The following is an 8,028-nucleotide window of genomic DNA, read 5'->3' on the forward strand; positions in this document are numbered from 1 at the left end:
CATTAAGGATGCAAAGGACACAGCGTGTGGGTTGAAAAATAGGTCGAACAAGTAGGACGGGCCAGATCATGAATCAGGATAAGGAAGGTGGGTTTTATTCCCAAACAGCTCGTGGACAGTCATTGAAGGCGTCAGGCCCCGGTGGCTCATGCCTGTAATCCCAGCACTTTGGGAGGCTGAGGTGGAAGGGTTGCTTAAGCCCAGGAGCTTGAGACCAGCCTAGGCCACATAGTGAGACCTTGTCTCTACCAAAAAAAGAAAATTATGCACCTGTAGTCCCAGCTACTTGGGAGGCTGAGATAGGAGGATCACCTGAGCTCAGGCGGTGGAGGCTGTGATGGGCCGTGATCAGCCATGATCGTGCCACTGTATTCCAGCCTTGGAGAGAAGAAGAGGAAGAAGAGGAAGAAGAGGAAGAAGAAGAAGAAGAAGAAGAAGAAGAAGAAGAGGAAGAAGAAGAAGAAGAGGAAGAAGAAGAAGAAGAAGAAGAGGAAGAGGAAGAAGAAGAGGAAGAAGAAGAAGAGGAAGAGGAAGAGGAAGAGGAAGAAGAAGAAGAAGAAGAAGAAGAAGAAGAAGAAGAAGAAGAAGAAGAAGAAGAAGCAGCCATTGAAGGGTTTTAAGCAGAGAAGGGACATAATGTGACTTCCTTTAGTGAAAGGTCACTCCAGAGAACAGGTCGTGAAGTACAAGCATGGAAATAGTGAAACGGATCAGGGGTTTTCTGTGAGAGCCCATGACCGAGGAGACAGTGGGCTGTTCTGGTTGCTGCCTGTGGGGAGGAGACAGAGTGGAGATAAGTTTGGGAGTTGGACCAGCAGAAAGTGCTGAGGACTGAGCCTGTTGTGTCTCAGTTCAGTTTCCCTGCATGCCTGGGTGATCAGTGCAAAAACCTCCTGCCTGGTCCTCACCCACGCCCTGCTGTCAGAGCCAGTGCCCTCCTTAAGGTTTTGAAGATGATTTTAAATGCCATGGCTTTGCATACAATGAGACCCTTCATGGAGACTCTGCCCCTCCTGCTTAGGTTGGTTTTCCATCCCTGCCCCACACAAGCCTTTGCTCGGTCATGTCTAACTAGCCACTGTTCCCTGACCACGTCCTTGTTTATGACCCTGTGCCTAGCGTGCGCTATTTCTTCTGCCTAGAATCTTTCTTCTCCCTCACCTCCACGACTTCATTTACCCAATTTCTATTCCTCATTCAAAATCTAATTGGCATCACCTCTTCTGCTAAGCCTTCCCTGAGGTCTGGTTTTATTTATATGTCTGTGTACTCAACACACAGTAGCATAGATGTCCAGTCCTTATCTGTCTCTTCCAACTGACTGTGGGTTTCTTTTTTTTTGAGTTGTAGTCTCACTCTGTCGCCCAGACTGGAGTGCAGTGGCCGCTCCCGGCCACCGCAGCCTCGACCGGCTGGGCTCCAGTGATCCTTCCGCCTCAGCCTTCCGAGTAGCCGGAATTACAGGCGTGCGCTACCATGCCCGGCTAATTTTTTTTGAATTTATTGTAGAGATGAGGTCTCGCTGCCCAGGCGGGTCTCGAACCCGCGGGCTCAGGCAATCCACTCACCTCGGCCTCCCAAAGGCGCGGGATTACAGGCTGAGCCACCGAGCCCGGCTTGACTGTGGGTTTCTTAAGGGCAGAAACCATCCCTAGAAACCAGCACAGGGCTCTAGAAGCTGGTGCTCTCTTATTTGGCATGGTTTGCCCTCGGAGTCTGCAAGTATGTGTTAAAAGGCCCAAACACAGCGCAAAGTTGGATTTGATAGATCCCTTTCCCGAGGACCGCCACTCATCGCTTAGAAGGCCCACGTCTCCATGCAGAACTTATATAAGTTCCTCAGTGCTCAATATTCCCCACGAAGGGTCTGGCCTCTCCACGCGCAATAATCAGCATCACTGCTCATAATAGTATCGACTCTTGGGAGAATTAGCACTCAGATTGCCAACTGCCCCAGACATAGTCTCTGCAAAGATCTGAAAAGCCTATTGCTGCCAACATGAAGTTCATCATGATGCTTAAAGGTAAATACATGGCCAGGCACGTGGCTCACACCTATAATCCCAGCACTTTGGGACGCCAAGGCAGGAGGATCCCTTGAGGTTATGAGTTCAAGACCAGCCTGGGAAACACAGTTGAGGATCATCTGAGCCCAGAAGGTCAAGGCTGGGGTGAGCTGTGACAGTGCCATTGCCCTCCAGCCTGGGTGAGAGAGTGAGGCTCTGACAAAAACAAAACAAAACAAAAAAAAAAACACATAAACAAAACTAAATGCGCTACAAGTGGCTGACTCTAAAATCTCTTCTGAGACCTGGTAGTCTGTTTATGTTACTTTGCCCTTGAACTTCAGACTCTCTTATCTGATGGCCTGATGGACTTCTTTACCTTCAGACTCTCTTATCTGATTGCCTGATGGACTTCTTTACCCAGACTTGGCAAGTCTAAAGTTGAACTCATCATTTTTCTTGCCTCCATGTACCCATTTCTGGCAGTCTGCTGGTCACATGAATTGCTGACAAAGATTTCTTGACTGGGAGCAGTGACTTATATCTGTATTTCCAACACTTCAGGAGGCCAAGGTGGGAGAATGGCTTGAGGCCAGGATTCAAGATCAACCTGGGCAACAAAGCAAGACCTCTGTTTCTACAAAAAAAATTTAAAAATAAATTAGAAGGTATAGTGGTGGGCCTGTAATCCCAACTACTTGGGAGGCTGACGTGAGAGGATCTTGAGCCCAGGAGTTCAAGGCTGCAGTGAGGTATGATCACGACTCTGCACTCCAGCCTGGGAGACAGAGTGAGACCCCCATCTCTTAAGGAAAAAAAAATGAAAACTATTTCTTGAGTTCATCCTCCTCTTCACTCCCACTGCCAGGATCCAGGTCCAAGTCCTCAGCTTCTCTGGCCTGCACAACTGCCATAACCCTTTACCAGCCTCCCTGCTCCTGGCCTCATCCTCCTCTAGTGTCCTGGGAGTCTATTGGAAATATAAATCTAACCTTGTCCCTCCTGTCCGAAACCCTTTAATTGCCCACCACAGGTTACCCAACTGTAGTTTAGATCTGAATTGCCTTGAGAGTTTCTTACGAATGCAGGTTCCTGAGCCCCTCTCCAGACCCAACACACCCCACATTCTTCAGTTTGGTCTCATTGCACTGATAACCACAGCTGGCATCATGGACCACTAAGAAACCAGACAAAAACACACAGGAGGGAAAATCCTGGGATAATAATACATACTTACAAATAAAATGCCTCAACGGACAAAACAGACAGAGAGAGAGGAGAGCAAAGCCCAGGTCAGCAGCTGTCTGCCGGCTGCTGCTCTGAGTCTCAGCCATAGCCCTGGACGAGAACTCAATCTCCTTGGCATCCACACAAGCACCTAGACTGGAGATTGCTGTTTTGGGGGAGGCCGGGCATCTGGTACACGTGGAAGGTCTCATCGAGGAAGGTTCTAGAGCCTGTAGCAGGCACAGAGAGACTCCGGCCAGACAGGGACTGGCCCCAGTGGAACCCTGGCTTGCTCTAGCAGAAGAGTGAGGCCCCAGAGGTAGCACGCTCGCCTAGGACACTTATGTTATCTTTATTTTCTCTTTTCCCTGCTGAGTGGAGGCGAGAGAGTTCTATAAATGGGTATGGGGTCAGGGGATGCAGATGTTATTTTTGGAATAGTTAGAAAAAGCTCTCAGGCATAAATTAGATTTTGAAACTGGTCTACGCCTCCCCTCCCCCATTTTATTAATAACAACTATTGATGTGTGACACACTTACTATGCACCATGAGTAGTATTAGGTCCTTGACTTACGTTTTCAAGAGTTGAAAATGAGACCCAGGAGCACATGTGAGTTTTAGAGCCTAAAGTGGACCCTGAAGCATCTGCCTCCCAGCTCCATGCCCCTCACTCTGTCAGCTCGGCCCACAGCATTCTCAGTAGAGCCCTAGTCTGGAGGGGTTTTCTGTGGTCGGATGAATTGGGGACTGTCTGCATATTGGGCCCCCCTTGACTGCAAGATGCTATGGGTTGAAAATCACAGGATACCCACGGCCTAAACAACGAAGCAACAAACCCAAAGGGTCACTCCAGGGGTGGTTAATGCAAAGGCTTGACATCATCAAGGACCAAGACTTGAGACTTCCTTGGCTTTTCCTTCATGATTCCAATATGGCTGCAGCAGCTCCAAGCACCTGTCTTCACATGATGATGTCCACAGGCAGAGTCAAGTACTCATCTTGTGTCATTTTTAAGAGCTAAGAAGACCCTCCCAGAAGTTGCAAGTCTGATTTTCTTTACACCCCTCACATGCGAGGCTGCATCACACGCCTAGACCTAAAGCAGTCGCCATTGCAGCGAATGACTTAGACCTATCAACATTCCTCCCTGGGACCAGGCAGGAGCCCACGAAGCATACAAGTGCTATAACCAACAAAATCCAGGTTATCTTAGAAAGAATTGCAGCAGAGAATGTTGAGTAGGAACCCAACGGGTCTTCCACGCCCTTCTTGAAGATTCACATTGCACATCCATATATTTGAGGCTGGCCAGGTGCAGTGGTTCATGCTTGTAATCCCAGAAATTTTGGGAGGCTGAGGTGGGAGGATTGCTTTAGCCCAGGAGTTTGAGAACAGCTTAGGCAATCTAGTGAGACTCCCCCTCTACAAGAAATCAAAAGGTTAGCCAGGTGTGGTGGTGCATACCTGTAGTCCCAGCTACTCAGGAGGTTGAGAGAGAGGACTACCTGAGACCAGGAGGTCAAGTCTGCGGTGAGCTGTGCTTGTGCCACTGTACTCCAGCCTGGGTGACAGAATGAGACCCTGACTCAAAGATATATTGAATTAACTGGGCGTGGTAGCATGTACCTGTAGTTCCAGCTACTCGGAAGGCTGAGGTGGAAGGATTGCCGGAGCCCAGCAGATCAAGGCTGCAGTAGCCGGGGGTGGCCACTGCGCTCCAGTCTGGGTGACAGAGTGAGACTCCAACTCAAAAAAAAAAAAAAAATCAAATATATATTGAGGCTCTAATGTAAAGAAATCTATTTTCCTTATTTTAATCCAGTGTTTCCCAAACTTACTTTTTCTTGGCACACTTACTCACTTCCTGCAGGCACTGTGAGAAAAGCTGGATCTCACCTTGCTGCTGTTTTTCCTCAGTTAAGGGATCAATCTGAGAGCTGCTTGCACAGCCCGGCGCCAGACAGCGTCTTGATCCTCCTGTTCCCTACCCTCCCCTTCCCTCTCCTTTCCTCCCCTCACCTCTTCATAAACATCAAAGAACGATGAGAACAGCTCTGCTAATTGGAGGCAAGAATATTCTTTGGCCTCCGGAAATCAAGGCAGAAGTCTCTTTCTTCTACAGGCCCTAAATTAATAGGTTTAAGGTGTTATTTTTAATTTTTTTCCTCTACTCTTCTAGCACTCCAGTGTCACTAGAGAGTGTTAAAAATGACTCTTTAAGCCGGGTTCGGTGGCTCAGCCTGTAATCCCACGCCTTTGGGAGGCTGAGGTGAGTGGATTGCCTGAGCCCGCGGGTTCGAGACCCGCCTGGGCGCGAGACCTCATCTCTACAATAAATCAAAAATCAGCCGGGCGTGATAGCGCGTGCCTGTAGTTCCAGTTACTTGGAAGGCTAAGGTGGAATGATCGCCGGAGCCCAGCAGGCGAGGCTGCGGTGGCCGGGAGCGGCCACTGCACTCCAATCTGGGCGACACAGTGAGACTCCAACTCAAAAAAAAAAAAAAATTACTCTTTAGTGGTGACTAAAGAGGGGCTGAAAGTTAGGTCAAACCAGCACGGCACTTTCTCCCATTCTGCCTGTGCACCAAGCCTGCAGGAGGCCCTCCTGGATTTGGAACTTCTTCGTGGTCACTTGTCTGTTGCTGGAAGCCGGGAGAGCTGGCAGTCAGCACTCACCAAGCCCTTAGCCCCCTAAACCTCTCCCTCTCTCTCCACCTCAAGCCTCCTGTCTCCCCACCCTCCACTTCTCTGCACCTCTACCCTTGGAAGTTTCATTTGCGTCCAATGGTTTACAAAGGGGAGATCTTGAGGCTTCTTTGTAACTGGTATGTGAGTGAGCATGGGAACTCAATCATAGCCCTCTGCTTAGAAGAGCCACAGGTGACTCAGCCTGTTATCCCGCACTTTGGGAGGCAGAGACAGTGGATTGCCTGAGCCCGCGGGTTCGAGACCAGCCCAGGCAACTTGGTGAGACCCCCGTCTCTACAATAAAACAAAAATTAGTCAGGCATGGTAGCGTGCACCTGTAGTTCTGGCTAATTGAAAGGCTGAGGTGGAAGGATCGCAGGAGCCCAGCAAGTTGACACTGGGGTGGCCATGAGTGAGCCATTGCACTCCAGCCTGGGCAACAGAGTGAGACTCCAACTCAAAAAAAAAAAAAAAGAGTCACAGACTCAGAGCTGAGAAGGGGAAGCTGTTTGGGCAAGCAGGAGGGACACACTTTGCAGTCAAGATAACCAGGGATCAGGTTGATGTCACAGGCATCACCACTTGTTTTCTCCCGCTCATCCCTTGGTCCTCACTCTGCCCCGTTGGCTCACCCTTGTACCATTCTTTCCTGTGGGTTTTAAGCTGCACTACACTCACTCCTCACTCTGGCTCCTGCTAGGTTAGCGCCACTGTCTCCCTTATGCTGCCATCATGATTATCTACCAGAACCTCATCAGGCATGCTGAGATGTTCTCCACAAGATCCTGGAGGTCGCAACCAGGCTGTGTCTGGAGGTTGAGGGGAAGATGGTCTGTAGGACAGAGGGTAACTGATGACTTGAGGGCCCCCGAGGGTGAAGGTCCCCAAAGCACAGTTATTACTGGTGTTGGTATTATCATGCACCATCACCTGCAGGAAACCAGCTTCACAAAAGAAGCCTCAAGAAGTACATCAAGGATTACATGAAGTCAATCAAAGGCAAACTTGAAGAACAGAGGCTGAAATGAGTAAAATCCTTTATGACGGGGCTGCAGAACAAATCAAGCACATCCTTGCTAATATCAAAAAAGTCCAAGACCAGGCACAGTGGCTCACACCTGTAATCCCAGCACTTTGGGAGGCAGAGGAGAGAGGATTGCCTGAGTCCAGGGGTTTAAGACCAACCTGAGCAACTTGGCGAGACCTCATCTCTAAAATAAACCCAGAAACTAGCTGGGCATGGTGGCCTGCACCTGTAGTTCCAGCTACTGGGAAGACTGAGGCAGAAGGATCGCCTGAGGTCGAGGCTGTGGTGGCCGTGAGCATGCCACTGCACTCTAACCCGGGTGACTGAGTGAGACTCTGGCTCAAAAAACAAAACAACTACAACAACAAAGAAAGACCAGTTATTTATTGGTGAAAACATGAATCCAGATGGCATGGTTGCTCTACTGGACTACCATGAGAATGGTGTGACCCCATATATGATTTTCTTTAAGGATGGTCTAGAGATGGAAGAAGGTTAACAAGTTTGGCTGTTACTTGGGAGCCATCACCTGTCATCATGCTTCCTTTCACCCACACAGTACCAGGATTTAAGACAAATGGGACGGATGTCATCCTGAGCTTCATATAGTTTGACTGTGATTTATTTGGAGTGGAGGCACTGTTTTTAGGAAAAACATGTCCTGTGGGTTGTCTAAAAATAAAATGCATTTAAACTCGAAAAAAAAGAGAGAGAGAGAGAGAGAGACAGGGCTATCCTGTCAAGCAGGCACGGTGTGGGAAGGAGGGACGAGCACCCTCAGCCTTTGCTGGCTTCCTCAGACAAATCGTCTTGCAAGATGACAAGATGCGTCCTCTGGGCTAGTGTCTGGGGAAATTGGGTGGGTGAGGTACAACTTGACTGGGATGACAAAGAAGAGTGGCAGTCATCTCGGCCTGGGGTGGCAGCCCCACGGTACTCACCCAGTCTCCATCCAGGTACCAAGCACGTCCCTAGACAGAAATTGTAGGGCTTGGGGGGGTGGGAATTCCATCCACTGTGGACTGAAAAGGATCCTAACTTTCCTTAACTTTCCAGTGGTCTTCAAGGGGAGAATGACT

General features: G+C 49.2%; 1 pseudogene; it reads left to right on the forward strand.

The window, feature by feature from the left end:
- Positions 1-6,654: 6,654 nt before the first annotated feature.
- On the forward strand, positions 6,655-7,448 carry LOC103268796 (annotated as a pseudogene).
- The last annotated feature ends 580 nt before the right edge of the window (positions 7,449-8,028 follow it).

Source organism: Carlito syrichta, unplaced genomic scaffold (assembly GCF_000164805.1).
Source record: "Carlito syrichta isolate Samal-C Ts95f unplaced genomic scaffold, Tarsius_syrichta-2.0.1 Scaffold308903, whole genome shotgun sequence".
NCBI classification, from domain to species: domain Eukaryota; kingdom Metazoa; phylum Chordata; class Mammalia; order Primates; family Tarsiidae; genus Carlito; species Carlito syrichta.